Source organism: Adiantum capillus-veneris, chromosome 16 (assembly GCF_014529385.1).
Source record: "Adiantum capillus-veneris isolate H3 chromosome 16, ASM1452938v2, whole genome shotgun sequence".
Taxonomy (NCBI): Eukaryota; Viridiplantae; Streptophyta; class Polypodiopsida; order Polypodiales; family Pteridaceae; genus Adiantum; species Adiantum capillus-veneris.
In genome coordinates, this window is record NC_140946.1 from 75,823,631 (window position 1) to 75,837,381 (window position 13,751).

A 13,751-nucleotide genomic window follows, 5' to 3' on the forward strand; every position below is an offset into this window, starting at 1 on the left:
ACTATACAGATAACGTTGAGGAGGCTAGTACAACCAGGTTTGTGCATATTTTGTCAGCATTCGGGTGTTTAATATACGATCTACTAGTGTTGAGACCCGACCTAACAGTTGTAGTGGAAGCATTTGTAGCAGGTATTGTCAGTCATACAATAAATGACACTAGCATGATGCATTGTGGAGCTATGTAGAGCATATAGAGGTGTATGCAGACTTTGCATACAGGCTCTAGTGTAGATTCATATGCTCGACTATAACTAGATCTGATACAATTGCGTGTAGATCAAGCGAGCGAGCCAGTGGGCATAGTCTCTTACTTATATTACTTGTATATATTAGTAGTTATCTAGTTTGACCCACTTATCAACACATTTAGAAGTATGTTGGGGTAAAGGCAGCATGTGAATTGCCCTAGGACTGGACGTCTGTGTTCGGCCGTCCATTCACTTCACTGACTTCACGACCACTGACCTTATTCTTTCTACATAAAAAAAGAAGGGGTTTGTTGCTTATATTACTTGTATATACTAGTAGTTAACTAGTTGAACCCACTTATCAATACATTTGCCTTTAAGTGGAAGTATGTTGGGGTAAAGGCGGCATGTGCCTTTACCCTAGGGTTGGACGTCTAATGTCCGATCGCCCTCTAACTTCATTGACCGCTGACCTTATTCTTTCTACATAAAAGAATAAGGGGTCTCACTCATTCAATATTGAGTACTTCACCTACACATATAGTCTATCACTCTACACTCACCGCATACACATAAAGAAGATAACACCACAAAGGGCGATTCAGGGGAAGGAAAGATGTAAGAAAATAAAGAAAAGAGTAAGGATGACCATGATGATGATGATGATGAGGATGCAAATGATCATGACAAGGATGAAAACGACGAGGATCAAGACAAATGCCCCTTAGGAGCAAGAAGTATAGGTACAACCGACTCTAGAGATGACCTTGAAGGGGAAGACGAGGCACCCAAAAGCTGGCCTTTAAATGACTCCAAGGACAAGGGCCAATCTAGTTGACCAATCACCATATCCAGTCTCAAAAAAATGTAATGCTAAGAAATGAAGTTGTGTAACAGTTGCTTGGCCAAACATAGTTTGAGATAAGCTAGGACATATCAATAGCTAAACACTGGATCCAAATCTTACAACAAAGAGAAGAGACTGTCAGGAAGAAGAGGAGGCCATTAGAAGGAAGCAAATCTAGCTGCAAAAGAAAGCCCAGAGGAAAAAACAAAAAGAGGACAGGGAGTTCATGTTAAAGATGACCATGAAATGGGGCCTCATAAGCCCAAAATTTTGCAAACCATGAAAATGAGGACGGTGGCTTAAATGATATCCTCACAGTACCTCCTCACTCAAGGTGCATTCATGTACTAGAAAACCCCTAGATTTAAGCTTGCGTGATGAATTTGTAGGAAAAAATTAAGGCATATTGAATGGTAGGACACATAAAGTATAGCTCTGTCTCTCAAGCTCCTCATGAAAAACAAGCAAACATATGAATGCATGGGGGATTGCAGACGAGAAATACGGCGGATCATGAATGAAACGTAAGACCTCATAGGGTCATTGTATCAATAAGTTCAAGATTTTTTAGCTGTGGTTAGCTATGTGCACTTGTCTTGAAACACCAAAGTTTCCCTCATTCCCGAGACCCCACAAGAATTCCTATGAAGTTTTTGGTCAACTACGAACTCCCCTAGTGGACACTTTCTTGTACACAAAGAGTAGTGAAAGAGGATAGCTACCTAAGGCAAACTACATTCCAAGGTAGGAACTTATTCTCTTCATGAGAGAAGATTTTGAGTAGTGCAAGAGATTTATGCTAGCAAAACCTTACAATAAGCTGAAAGGTTCTCTAGGGTGTGTTATGGAGTGTCGAGTAGCTCTACTATTAAGTCATTGGTCTGTCCCTTGCCTCATGAACCAGGAGTTTGAGAGGGGGGACGTGTAGGAGTTTCCTTTGGCAGGTGCGACGGGATACAATGGTGTAGTGGTAGCTCTTGTGTGTGAGGCAAGGGACTTCCGTGGGTGGGGGCACTTGGCTTCCGTTCCACTGCTACCTGGTCTTTCCCATGCCAACCTAGAGGGTGCTCTGCCTGCCCCTATTTCAAGGTCAAAATGGAGCTTGTGTTGCACACAAAAGAAGGGCTTTGTACGTGAAAAATTTAGATCCGCGAAAGCCATGGTTTGAGGATTTTGCAGATCACGATGGAGCCGTGATGCTCGGGTTGGTGCTAGCAAGTGGTGGTTCTTGTTAGTGCTCTAGTGTGCCGTGGTGGGTATGTAGCAGGTCAATCTTCGGAGTAGGTTATTCCCCTAAATATGGTTTTCTCTACTACTTGTCTTGTTGTTGTGTGGGTATAGTGTGAGGGTTGGCTTGTGGTGGCATCCATGCGCGGTTTGTGGCACTTTCTGCTTGTAGGTAGTGATATAGGTGTGGTGGTGCCTACCAAATTGTGTACATATTTTTTAGGCATTCTTTTAGGCTTGTTAGGTTATTTTTTAGGCTTACTAATAAAAATAATCTCTCTCTCTCTCTCTCTCTCTCTCTCTCTCTCTCTCTCTCTCTCTCTCTCTCTCGCTATAAAAATCTTTAAATTGTTGTGCTAGAGTCTACTCCTTTTTTGCCCCTCATGGCAATGTGTCTGTATCAAGCTTGTTGTACTGGCTATGGTTCTGGTTAAACTCAACCTCATGGTTCTTTCTACTCACTCTCCCATTCATTAATTTCTCACAAAGATGCCCAAAGAATCTATGAATCAAGAGGCAAAGTCTAGGACCTGTCCCCCCCCCCCCCCCCCCCCCCAACACACACCTTCGCGCAAAGGTTGCCATTACAAATGGGCCCTGTCTCTTTCTCTCCGTTTGTCTCTCTCTCTGTCAGACACACACGATCTCCTTCTCTCTCTCTGTCTCTCTCTCTCTCTCTCTCTCTCTACCTTTTGGGTTACCTCGGTCCACATTTTGGCAACACCGCAATCCTTTTATTTTTGTCTTTTCATGCTGAAGAGTATCTGCCAAATTTAGATTTCACTAAAAAAGAACAATCCAAGGTCGTACCTAGATACTCGACCACTTCTTTTTATATGGAGATGAAAAATCTTTTGACTTTCCATTTCCATTGGACTTTTCATTTCCTTTTTCCCACCCTCAAAACTCACAATTTGTGAGTGGATTGTATTAAGCACAACATAGAATTTACAAAACAACCGCATACTCAGGTTGAGCCCTGAGGTGTTGGAGATTACAAAATGGATGTCTATCGCCTCTCATCTAGGCTAATACTTCTCTATCTTCACATATGTATTTCAAATTGTTGGAAAGGTTTTTTATTTTTTAGAGATTGGGAGGGCTAACTGGCTTCTTTAGTAAACATGATGTGATCTTTTCTTCATGTATAATGGACATACTCCATTCTTGTTTTGATTTAATATGAAACAAATGTCAAATCTAAAAAAAATCATAACACGCTTCTTTCGAATCCTAACGCGCTTCTTTCGAGAGAGAAAAGGAGAGAAAGCACTAGATTTATATGATTTCTATATCTATACTATATATAATGTAGCTTAAAATTTTCAAGGCCAAAGAAGCCCTCCATATGTCTCATTCTTGTGAAAGTTGGAGCTGTCAATCTTTTCAAACTTCAACTTTTAATCTTTGATGTTAAAAAAAAGGACATTGACTCTATTTTCCTCTAGAGGGCAGACTTTACTTTTACTTTTGAAATCTAATTGAATGGGGGCTCATCTTTGCTCTTTGAAGGCCAATGGCCATAAAAGTTCAACATTTAGGGAATTTTTTGTATTTACACTAGCAAAATTCTATTGGTCTACTTTACAACAAACATGAAAGTTAGCTAGGATTTTGTAAGTTTAGACTGTTATAAATACATTAAGATTCAATTTTATCGGGCACTGATTTTGAATATCTCCAAAATGGAAGGATACATGTGTGTGGAGAGAGAGAGAGAGAGAGAGAGAGAGAGAGAGAGAGAGGTCTCGAGAGGGTTCCTAATCTTGTTTTTTGATCAAAATTATTTTCAAGTACCTAAGGGGCACACTAAAAACTCTTTTGATTTTAGGTCAAAATTTAAGGAATTGACGATAATTATGCTAAAATTTGCCAAATTTTTCTTGTGTTTTTCAAGGTAATCTTTGAATCTATCGGGGATTTTATAAATTTTAATGGTTAAAAGTATAATAACCCTCTTTTTTTGTGAACATTGGCTTTGAATAGCCCAAATGGAAGGGCATAAGAGACGTAGAAAAGTTGGATTCTTAGTACATCAAGGATCACTGTCTTGCCACTCTTGCCACCCCGAGGATATGCTATGCAAAGAGAGGAGGGGTGCACCTGTTGACAATCTATTACATCCTCACGTGTGATGAGAGAGAGAGAGAGAGAGAGAGAGAGAGAGATCCTTGGAAGCATCAACACTATTCTCTATTTTTCCTCTTGAAGGCGATTTGAAGAGTGGCTCTACTTTTTCGTTTTGAATGCCATAAACAAAACCCCCTTTTCTTTCTACACAAATCCACACGGAGCCCTCAATTTGAAGAGTGACTCAATTTTGATATCATTTGTTTTATTTATAGCAATACTCAAAAGGGTTAATAGATTAATTAAACCACCACCAATACATAAGCCTCATGGAGAGAGATTGCCATTGCGATGAGAAGAAAACACAAGGTCCAACCATGCCAACTCACAAGGCAAGGAATCCTAATCCATAACCACGTACACATAAGGGTGCCACCACAGGGCCATCTCATCATCTCGAAGAACATTTGGTCCATACAAACACGAACTATGAACAATACAAAGCAAAAGGAGAAGAAGACCTAAGAGTAGCACAAGCTATTCGTGATTCCACACGCCAAGTAATGCTGAGCAAAAATCTTGTGTTGGACACCTACACGCATTTTTGTTCTACTAACATTAAGGATGTGCACATTGCATGCTAAAACTTCACCCAAAGAGGCGAAGTCGGGATGATCTTTGAGTCGGGCTTTCACTACCTGTGCTTCATGTGGGACAATATAAGCATCCGGCCGGTGAGGTCTCAAAGAGGGCTTGCCAAAAATATTTTCCCTAATTGAACTAATTTATTGGGCTTGCCAAAAGAAAAATTTGTACTCGAAGTAAACCAGAAGAGTTTTAATAGTGTCCTTCTTTCTACGTTCAAATTTGAGAATTTACCGCTAAAACTTGCAAAATGTTTCCAGTTTTTTCAAGGCAAACATGGGACCTAGCCCAATTTTAGATGGTTCAAAATACACTAAACCCTGGTTATTTGCAAACATTGGAAATCTATAAGAGCACAATAAGAACTCTTCTGATTTTTAGGTCAAATTATGAAGGATTACTAGCTCGAATTTTGCACATTTATCCACTTACAGATACATTAAACCACTGTTATTTGGGAACATGAGTCTCACATAGCCCTAAAATGGAAGGGTATGATGGATGTAGAAGAGTTGGAAGCTCAATATATCCATTGTCACTCTCTCACCACCCCAAGGACAAGAGGAGGGGTCCACCAAGAGAGAGAGAGACAGAGAGAGAGAGAGAGAGAGAGAGAGAGTTTCCCCAACAACCTGGCAAACCTCCAAAAGCAATTACATATTCCTTTAAGAAAAAAGGAGTCCATTCTAGAATAATAGATTATTTATCTACTTATATTATTTTAGCTAATCAAAGTAATTTACTAAATGATGGCAAAAATAAAACCCTTTTTGTTTCTAGGTTAAATTTTAAAGAATTGTCAGTATTTATGATAAAAACTATAAAATTTTATCGATTTTCTTCCAAGGCAACCTCGAACTGTAGCCCGGGTTTTACAATTCTAGCCGGATAGAAATACACTAAACCCCTTTTACAAAATTTAAAATTTTAGCCGGATAAAAATACACTAAATTCCTTTTTCTTGGCAAACACAGGTCTCCAATATACCCAAAAAGAAAGGGCATGAGAGGCACTAAAAGTTTGGATGCTCATTACATCCACATTCACTCTCTCACCACCTCTAGCCCAAGCTATTCATGAGGAGGAGAGGTGCACCTGTCAAAAATTTATTACACCCTCATGTGGGACATCGAAGAGAGAGAGAGAGAGAGAGAGAGAGAGAGAGAGAGAGAGAGAGAGTAGTTGTATCTCATTACGGGCTTGAATTTTCTCATAGGGAGAGAAAGGTTGATGGAGGGAGACAAAGAGTTATTTGAAGGATTGTTCATAACACGCATGCACATGTATGAGAGAGAGAGAGAGAGAGAGAGAGAGAGAGAGAGAGAGAATTTTTAATATCATAGGAACACATCGAGAGACCTCAAATCTCTAACCAAACAAGTCTTTGATATTATAAGCTCTCATATGTTATGAGATTTGAAAAACAAAAAAAGATGTTTTTTGAGAGGGAATTGTGATAACCAATCTACCACTAGTTATTTTAGTTTCATCTTTTTATTCATTGAGAGAGATCTCAAATATCTCCTCGACAAGTCTCGACCTCAAAACTTTACGTGAATGTGTGAGTGCGTGTGCATGTGCATGCATGCATGTGTGCGTGTGTGCGTGTGTGTGTGTGTGTGTGTGTGTGTGAGAGAGAGAGAGAGAGAGAGAGAGAGAGAGAGAGAGAGAGATATTTTATTATCATCCTCAGAGGTCAAATATGACCTATGGGATCAAAGTTACATGTGATGTAGTATGTGTATGGCTAATGAGTGACTCTTGATGCTCCAAAATTGTGGTGATGAGAGTCTCAATGGAGAGCCCACACTATGGCTGGGAGAGGAAAGTGTGTAGGTCTAATTCATGGCTAAAAATGTGAGAGAAGCAAGTTTAGATGTGATCAAAAGCTAAGCACTCTAGTAGTGTGTGGTACTCAAACTGTCGAACTTGCAGTGAGCATAATGTGCACAATCCATTTGACTTTTCTCCCTTGTCCCAATGCTCTGTCTCCCATCGAAGGAAATGGGAGCTAAGCCGAATGGCTGCAATAGTGCGTATCGTCGACAAGGGGATAGGGTCAATCATGTAGTTTGAGTATGGTTTCCTCTTTCAGCAAAGAACATGGTTTTGTAGTTGGGGTGGTATGATGTATGAAGCGTGACCCACCGGATTTCTCCCAAGCCATAATACATTGGCATTGTAGAAAAGCTTCATTCACTTGGTAGTCAATTGAAGCGTCATGTAGCAACTGTAATGCATCCCATCTCCCAAACCACTTCTTTATGTCTTGCATCCATCCCGTGCTCAAGATCTTGCTTTTATGCGTCTTTTGAACTTTTTTACTTGCTTCCCATGCAATTATAGGAAGTCGATGTGAGGGGTTTTGACACATCTTTATCATGTACTCCACAATCCTTTCCATGCCCATAACCTCCATTAGAGAGAAAGAGAGAGAGAGAGGAGAGGAGAAGGGGGAGGGAGAGAGAAGAAGAGAAATTTTATTGATGTGAATAGATATCAAAGATCTACTAGACAAATCTTGATCCCAAGATTTGTGTGTGTGTGTGTGTGTGTGTGTGTGAGAGAGAGAGAGAGAGAGTGTGTGAGTGAGAGAGAGAGAGAGAGAGAGAGAGAGAGAGAGAGAGAGAGAGAGAGAATTATCATCTTCTTGGAGAAACTAACAAGACTACAATCCACCCTCTCCACTTGTGTGCATATGCACACTCACACACCTACAAATATGTGTGTGTGTGACCCAATGGCCATGCTTTTCTTGGCTGCAGCAACACGCGGGTCACACACTAGTAATCCTTACTTTGAATTGAGTAAGAAGTTCATGCAAAAAGCTCATAGCTGTAGTGGACTTAAGGGAAGAGTTTTTCCTCCATATATTTCTTCCTTGGAAAGTCCAAAAATTATTTTCTTGGTGGACTCAAGGTAAAGAGTCACAAAAGCCTAGTGAAGTTAAAGGGGGTTGAGGCTACACTCGCCATGTGGGTCTATGTTGTTAGGTTTCAGGCCAATGGCTCGTGCTCGTTGTGGCCAGGCGCCCACCCATTACATTCTTGCTTGTATAGAAAATAAGGAAAGTGAGAAGGGTTCTTCTGACAAGCTCCACCAAAAATAGACTGTGATTATCCCCTTCCCCCTTTCTCTCCTTCCCTCTCTTACACTCTGCATTCGCATCTACAAGTGGTATCAATGCACATGTTACCCAAACCCAAACCCGAACCCGAACCCAAACCCAAACCCTGGCTACCCGGCGTGTGCGGTGAATCCATCGGAGATGGAATCTTGGAGAAAATTGAAGCTCTGCAGCAAATTGGTAGCAGGTCGATAGGCAAACAACCAGTTTTGAGGGCAAACAAGAATGAGCTTGGGAGAACTAGTTGTGTAAACACACAATCGACTGCAATAGCAAATCGAGAAAATTGAAGCTCGACATTCAAAAAGCAACAGAACCGAAAGCAAAGGCAAATAATTGGGCAGCTCCTCACATCAACAAGCAATCTTGGAGAACCTTGTGCAAGGAATCAAGCAAAGCCTATGAGAAAGGCCTTGTGTGCATTGGGTTGAGGCACAAGCACGGTTTGGCAGTGTGCAAGAAGCGGAAGCGAGGCCACACTATACTATATAGAATGCAACTTAAAAATTTCAAGGCCAAAAAAGCCCTCCACATGTCTCATTGTTGTGAAAGTGGGAACTATCAACCTTTTTAACCTTCAACTTTAAATCTTTGAAGTTAAAAAAAGGGGGTTGACTCTACTTTCTCTAGAGGACAAGAGGACAAACTTTACTTTTACTTTTGAAATCCAATTGAAGGGTGGAGCAAAGTAATTGAAGGGTGGCTCAACTTTGCTCTTTGAAGACCAATGGCCATAAAAGTTCAAAATTTAGTGATTTTTTTTGTATTTACTCTAGCAAAATTCTATTGGTTTACTTTACGACAAACTTGGAATCTAGCTAGGACTTTGTATGTTTAGACCGTTAAAAATACACTAAGATTGAATTTTATCAAGCACTGGTTTTAAACATCCCCAAAATGGAAGGATACATGTGTGTATGTGTGTGTGTGTGTGAGAGAGAGAGAGAGAGAGTGAGAGAGAGAGAGAGCAGTATGCATTATCTCTCTTCACAGTCTCAAGGAAGCCACCTCTTCCAGATCCAGTAGAGCCATGCACACATGCGTGTGCTTTCTTTACTATCGAGATAGTAAAGAAAGACATTGACATGATGAAGACTAGGAGAGCATATGTTCACGATGGCATGGTAGGAGAGCATTTTATACATGCGAAAGATGTGCTTGCAGAGCTTCTAGCAGTGATGTTCAATCGTGCCATGTGTGATGGCCTACCTGATACTTGGAATTTGTCCACTATCGTACCTATCCTCAAGTCAGGGGACCCTATGGAGCCTGGAAATTACCGCACTATCATCATTGAACACACATTGGCATGGTTGTATGCATGTATGCTTGAGCAACAATTGAGTAGATGGGCAGAGAGAGAGGGGGTACGAGCAGCAAGACAAGCTAGTTTCAAGAGAGGTTTCTCTACTCTTGATCATATTCTGACACTCAGAGCCATTATTGAGGAGGGGAGATCACGTGGGAGACGGATCTACTGATGCTTTGTGGACTTCCACAAAGCTTTCGATATAATGCCCAGAGCTAGATTGATGCGCAGACTGTAGGAAATGGGAGTACCCAAAGAGTTGATATGGGGGATCAATGTTATGTACAAGTTAGTAGTGGGCCATGTATGCACTTTAGAAGGGATTTCTGATCTGGTTCACTCCAATATAGGGGTGAAACATGGTTGCCCTCTATCTCCTACACTATTTGGCATGTATATGGATTAGGTTGTTGACTACATTGAGAGGGATGGTGATATAGGAGTAGAATTGGCAAGGACATGGATCCCACTATTGTAATATGCTGATGATATCGTGTTGATTTCTAACTCCCGGGAGGGAATGCAAGGTCATGTAGATGTTTTGTACACATTTCCCCATGATAGTGGATTGTCTATTAACTTGTAGAAAACCAAGGTTATGGTTTTTAACACCACACCACAGTGGGCCAGGAGGTCAGCACCCACTTTTACATATGTCCAGGAGACTATATAGATGCATACATGTATCTTAGGGTAGCCTTCATAGTACGGGTGTTTTCATTGGCGAGAGCAACAGAGACTAGATTGCCGTGGGAGGATTGGAGAAGTGTTCGCAAGTTCAGTTTCAAGAACCTCGAACAAAGCTATGGATTTCTGACACTCTAGTGGATTCAACTATGCTTTATGGGGCTCAAATTTGGGACCCTCACTAGACCACCATGGACGATCTAGGAGTGTGTGTGTGTGTGTGTGTGTGTGAGAGAGAGAGAGAGAGAGAGAGATGAAATGAAATGTTATATTGAACGTCTTCAAAAGGCCAAAATTACCTATGAGACCAAAGTTATATAATCCTTGTGGATCTAATCCAATATGTTTACAAAACTAAAATGAAGTAAAGTGAAAGACTCAAGACTAAAATCATCATCATCATTGTCAATGCCCGAGGATGCCTGGCATTTGGCATTGTCCAAGAAAGTATGCATCAGTCGTTGAAGAGCTTCAAAAGTGTCTACCTATGTAAATAGTCATATTGGGTGTCTCCCATATCGTGCTAGAATAGTCACGATTCTGTGAAGAAGCCTCCATCGATGCCGTGATCACCCTCGTAGATGTGGCTGCCTAGCTCTCTCAAGATCAATGGCTTTGTCCACTAATATACCTTTGGTATAAGTGAGCTATGAAGTCTAATGTGAGGCATGATCATCTGGCTTTGCTTAGTCCCTACTCTAAAGAAATCAATGATCTCCCTTTGTAAATGTCTCCCAATGCCTGGTCTCCTCAAGAGACTCTCCGTGTGTCTACATAGCTCTAACAAAAACAACCTGAGGAATCTCTGATCCTGATATCTCACGACTCTAGCCAACGGTCCAAAGCCCTCTTTGAATAGGCACTGAGACCGGCCTTGTATCTCATAGTATACAGGACAATGACAAATATGATGTAACTCTCTCTTTGGATCTATATGATATAATTGGCATATCCTAGCTGATACTCTCCTAAATCTACCAGTCTCAATCTCTAGTTGATGCGATGATGTGCACATCTAACCAATAGCACATCGTATTTCATAGGATAAAACGAATGTCCATATAGGCTAGTCTGATCACATTTTCATCTTTTGCTAGTTGCAGAAGATGGTCTCTATAGAAAGCCATCTTTGTGCCCAACTCTTGTATTGTCTGTATCTAGGTATCTAGCTGAATCAAATCCTAACGAATAAGTCTAGTGATCTCTGTCTGTGTAAGAAAAATGGAGGGTACATCCAAGGAGTATTGGAATGGGGACAGTCCATCCATGCTGAAGCCACCGAACTAAAACCATGATTTCATATGCCCATACCAACATGTTGTGTCTCCCTATAGTGCTAGCCGTAGGGATGACTCAAGGTCTAGCCGAGCATATCTATATCTGGGAGGTCCCATAAATGATGCATGCAGGAAACTAATCTAGTAAGGGCCTCAAATACGAGGGGGGAGGGGAGGGGCAGCTAGCTTGGCTTGAATAATCTCATGTGGCACTGAGGCCTTAGCTCAAATCAGCCAAGAGATCATAGAGACTAGAGGCCTCTCCATACATCTCCATTCATCAGTGCTACACACACAGGGAAGATGTTTTTTTTTTTGGGGCAGTGGAGGGGGGGGGGGGGGGGGGAAGAGAGAGATTTTTCCATCACTGTGGAGACCTGCACTATCGCAAGAGCCACCCCAGCAACCCAAAGGGAGGGGGAGAGGGATACTCTTCCTATGCCCAATTAGAAATGAGGCAATGCGCCATCACATTAGAGGAGAATCTGAAGCCAATGCAATGTTCTTTTTGTGTCTTGAGGGCACTGGCAATCTGCCTTGTGTCTGTATGCAGGTGGGGCTGAGGCCGCTTGTGTGTTGGTTCGGGTAAAGGCTTGCAACTCCCATGCCGAAGTAGGATTTTGGAGGGGGGGTCTCGTTTTGCAAAGCATATAAACCTACAATCACACTAATCGGGGGTCCTACTTATAGGCCTTCTCTTTGTGTTTGTTTCATTGCTCTTGTGAGGGACATGTTCATTTATTGAATGAATTCAATAAATATTGAATTATGATGTTGAAAAACAACCTATGTGAAACACTCCCTAAAATTACATATTTACTAAACTATTATAGTTGGAAAATTAAATCTAGCAAGCCATACCCGGGACTCCTCCACTGATGATGGATCATGATCCATGGCTTTATTAGGCATACTTTCAATTGGTATTAGAACATATGAAGTTTGTGAAATTAACATGGCCCTAACCATTCAAAAAATTCTACATATAAACATATTTAGTATTAGAACTTTCAATTAGTATTAGAACATATGAAGTTTGTGAAATTAACATGGCCCTAACCATTCAAAAACTTCTACATATAAACATATTTAATGCATGCATAATCGGTGATGTGAGTGAAGGTGAAATTATACTCTTCTGGTGGAGGGGCTAATTTCAGAATCCAACCAAGAATTGAGGCCTTTCTTGTGGGTAGGAACTCGAGAAGTTCAAGCAATGGCAACTGGTAATGAGAACAACAATCTTTTTTTTTATAAGCAAAACTCACAATTGTGAGTGAATTATATTAATCAACCCAAATAATTACAAGGTCTTGTCATGCTTGTGTTGAGTCATGACATCATCCAGGGACCATATTTACATCGGCTATCAGGGAAACCATCCCAACCAACTCGCCCCCCTTATTCTTGATACATAGGGTCCATTATCACGTTATTATGAGATCTTTTAATTACCGATAGCCAAGATTTTCCCCCGTCCTAGGCATGCCCTGTGCTGACAACAAGGCACAAGTAGTCCTAGACCAATCCTCCGAGTATTGCTTGTGCCCGAGCGTCCATATTAGCACTTTGTTTTCTTGTGTAATTTTTGTGAAGCTTGCCACCTCAAGACCTCTTTCAAACACATGGTGGTTCCTTGTCTGCCATACATTATGTAAAAAGAAGTACCTGACGATTTGAGTGCTGATGAGGATGGCAGGACCACCTGAATTCTTCCCTCCAAGGAATAGACCAGTCTTGTAAAAACCAATTATCCATGTTCTTTGGACCCACTTGCATATTTTCCCTGCGAGGCCTTTGATAGTTGGGCAATCCATGAAGAGGTGGGCCAGATATTCACTAGCCAACCTGCACCCCAAGCATCGATCGAACCTAATCCCTCTTTCTTGAATCTTCACCCCCATCGGTAGAGCACCCCAAATTACCTTCCATAAAAATACCTTCATGTGCTGTGGAACCTTTGGCTTCCAGATGTTCTCCATTACTTGCTCCCACCTTTCCTCCGGCCATTGTTTTTTCCATATCTTGTTAAGGGGGGTAGACCAATTCTTCTTATGCATCATTATATGGTAAATGTCTTTAGGATGGGGTTTCCATAAGAGACTGCTTTCGAGCCATTTCCAGGCATTCCAGTTAAACTCTGAATCACTATATTGTCAAGCTCTTTCATCACTTTGTGGACCAGCAAGGCCTCCAAGCTATTCAATTGGTACTGGGTAACCAGAAGGTCAATGGTTTTCCAACTCTTGTTGTCATTGTCCTAGAAGTGCCCTAGTCGATTCAGACCCTTATTATTTAGCTTCCTAGTTGTCTCTATACAATAGGGAATTTGTGGCGGATCTACAACTTTGGATATCCAAGGGGACCAATG